Source organism: Mus pahari, chromosome 13 (assembly GCF_900095145.1).
Source record: "Mus pahari chromosome 13, PAHARI_EIJ_v1.1, whole genome shotgun sequence".
NCBI classification, from domain to species: Eukaryota; Metazoa; Chordata; class Mammalia; order Rodentia; family Muridae; genus Mus; species Mus pahari.
The window spans coordinates 20,720,192-20,723,896 of NC_034602.1; positions in this window are offsets into that span (position 1 = coordinate 20,720,192).

Consider the following 3,705-nt stretch of genomic DNA (forward strand, 5'->3'; position numbering starts at 1 on the left):
GCTATGCCAGTGCCTGGCAAACACAGATGTGGATGCTCACAGTCAGCTATTGGATGGAACACAATGCCCCCAATAGAGGAGCTAGAGAAAGCACCCAAGGAGTTGAAGGGGGCTGCAACCCTATAGGTGGAACAACAATATGAACTAACCAGTACTCCCAGAGCTCATGTCTCTAGTTGCAATGTAGCAGAAGATGGCCTATTCAGCCATCATTGGGAAGAGAGGCCCCTTGGTCTTGCAAACTTTATATGCCCCAGTACAGGAGAACACCAGGGCCAAGAAGTGGGAGTGGGTGGGTAGGGGAGCAGGGAGTGGGGGGTATAGGGGACCTTGGGGATAGCATTTGAAATGTAAATGCAGTAAATACCTAATAAAAAATTGAAAAAAAATAGATCAATCACCATGACCAAGTTGGTTTCATGCCAGGGATTCAAGGTCATTTAACACATGAGAAACAATATTACAGGTAAGTAAACATGAGGACAGAAGCCACACAATTATCTCAAAATACAAAGTTTAATATCTTTTCATCAGAAGTTCTAGAATGCAATGAGGATCATAGTTTACATAATGACAGCTATGTATGGTCATTATCTATGTATTGCCATTAAACACACAACATTTTAGTGAGTGGCAGAGAACTGAAAACATTCCTAAGGCCAGGCATACAATAAGAGTAACTTGTCTCTCTGCTTTACTCCATTAAAGTGCACGAAGCTGCAGCTAGACCAGCAAGGTGAGAAAACCAAAGAGGAAACACAGTAGCTCAAGAAGCTGAGTTATCCCTTTGCAGATGAGCATGACCTTATACTTCAAATCGCCGAAGACTCACTAGGATATGCTCAAAGTAGAGAGGCACAACACAAAGTCAGCACACAAACTTGGTAGAGAAGTAAGGGGAGCCGGATGGTGGTGCACGCCATTAATCCCAGTGCTCAGCAGGCAGAGGCAGGCAGATCTGGTTTGTGGAGCAAGCTGCCAGACAGACAGGGCTACACAGAGAAAGCCTGTCTTCAAAACAAAACGCAGAAGAAGAAAGAAAAGAAAAGAAACTAAATAAGGGGAAATCAGCAACTGCAAAATAAAACAAACAAAATGCCCTCAACAAACATAGCAAGGGAGGTGAAAGACATCTCCTGTGAAAACTAGGATCCCGAAGAAAGACGGTGGAGACACCAGGAACATAAAGATCACAGGTGATCATGGACTGACAGAACTGATGTTGTAAAATAGCTATATGACCAAAAGTATTTCATACATTCAGGGAAATCTCTATTAAAATCTGCTAACACTCCTCACAGAACAAGAAATAACAATCCCCAAATGAGTATGGAAGCCCAGAAGCCCTTGGATAGCCACAGCAAACCTGACCAGAAAGAGCAAAGCTGTAAATATCCTAAGAGTTCATTTCAATGTCTTACCTCAGGGCCATAGTAGCAACAGCAGTTCTATGGTACTGGCCTGCAAGCAGCCATGTATAAAGGGCTCTACCGCCTTAGCCTTCAGGAAAAGACAAGTGAAAGCTGCTTTGAAATTACATCATAATGGTTCTCCTCAGGCAAATAAGGATAACAAATGCCAACAAGGAAACACCGACAAGGATACAGGACATAAGAAACCGCTATACATTGTGGTGGGAGCACAAACCTGTACAGCCAGTAAAGAAGTCGGGACGAAAATTCCTCAAAAATCTATAAATAGAACTGCCATGTGCTCCAACCGTGATGCTCACAAGCAGCTCGGTAAGGACTTGATTCCAAGTCAGTTTCCTGCAGAGGCGTTTGCAGGTCCCTGTTCACTGCTCAGCTACGCACAGTAACTGGGAAATGGGACCAGCCATCACCAGGCAAATAGATAAAGTGTGGAGTGTGTGTACAATGGAATATTTCAGTCGTAAAAATATGAAATCTTGGCCGTCAGTATGACATCATAGCACTTGCAGGAAACTGAATGGAACTGGAGATCACCATGTTAATCAAAACAAGTCACACTTAGACAAAAACCACATTGTTCCCTCTTAAATGCAGAATCTAGGTTTGTGTGTGTGTGTGTGTGTGTGTGTGAGTGTGTATGTGTACATGTACATCCACACACCACATGTTGTCTTAGTTAGGGTTTCCATTGTGTGAACAGACACCATGACCAAGGAAACTCATGTAAAACATTTAATTGGGGCTGGCTTACAGGTTCAGAGGTTCAGTCCATTATCAATGAAGGAGCATGGCGCTGTACGAGCCGAGAGTTCCATATCTTGGTCTAAAGGCAAATAGGAGAAGACTGGCTTCCAGGCAGCTAGGATAAAGGTCTTAAAGCCCATACCCACAATGGCACACCTACTCCAACAAGGCCACCCCTCCTAATAGTGTCACTCCCTGTGCCAAGCATATTCAAACCATCACATGTGTTCAGGAAAATAAAAGGGGGGCTATAAGGTGTAAGGGAACAATCTGAAGGGAATAGAATGTGAGGAAAGGGAGGGTAATGGGAGTTATATGACAAGGAGCAGAAGGAGGGACTATGGAGAAGGAAGCCAGAGGAGAGTGGGACAGGGGATGGGAGAAGATGGCAGGGGAGGCAACAGGAACAAAGTACAACCATGCACATGTGTGAGCAGGACACAATGAAACCCATCTGTTGGTATGCTAACTTAACAACGAGTGAAAAATAAACAGACTTTTAAATGCTGCTTACTACAGAGTCAGCAAAAGGCAGAACAAACATGGTCTGGACCCGCCATCCCAGCTGCCTTATTCTTTTTTTGAGGGTTTTAGTTTGGTTTGGTTTGGTTTGGTTTTTGTTTGTTTGTTTTCCAGTTTGGGTAGGCAGGTAAATGTGAATCTGTTATCTTCCATTTTTATCTGGAAGCAGTTTATTAAAATGTAATGATTCCACCAAACCTAGTGGCACAGGCCAGTGGCCCCACATAGCTGTGGAGCAAAGGATATATGTGGTAGAGAGACCTCCAGGTCTGGCCCTGCATCATCAGAGCTCCCAGCTACTCACCTGGCTGAGCACCAGCCTGCTGAAGAACCTGCAAAGGAGGCAGACTGCACTTAGCCCCTGGGGTCTGAAGTTGACTGCTGAATTGTCTCCTGCATCATTTTCTCCTGGTTCCTACAGTCTCTTGGGAAACAGTTTCTCCTCCCACAGTGGCCCACCCACACTGAGGATTCTCTCACATCTAGGTCAGTCTGTGACAACCCACCGGACTGCTACTGAAACTCACTCTAGTGATCACTGACATTGAACATTTATGTATGCTTGCTGATCACTTTCTAATAAATAAATTGCCTTTCATATATTTACCCTTTTATCGATCAGAAATAGGCCTAATTTTTATTAGTTAGTTAGCTAATTAGTTATTTAGTTTAAGACTCTATTCTAAGGGGTCATGTTGCTATATAAATTAGATTTTTAGCTCCAGGACTAAGTAAAGGCTAAGAAGTCTGTAGTTTTGAAAGGTCATGGTTCTGGGTTAGGACCATGTCTTGGGGACACAATGATGGTTGAGTTGATCTACAGCACATTTATTCCAGAGAACCTTGGTAGCAGGGGATACCTCAAAGGACCCCAGATGGACTGGGCCCTGGGCACAGTGTGGCTATACTGTCCCACTATCCAGTAAGCTCAGACAGCAGCTGCACGCTAGCGCGTGCTCTCTCCCTCTCCCTCTCCCCCCTCCCCTCTCCCTCTCCCCCTCTCCCC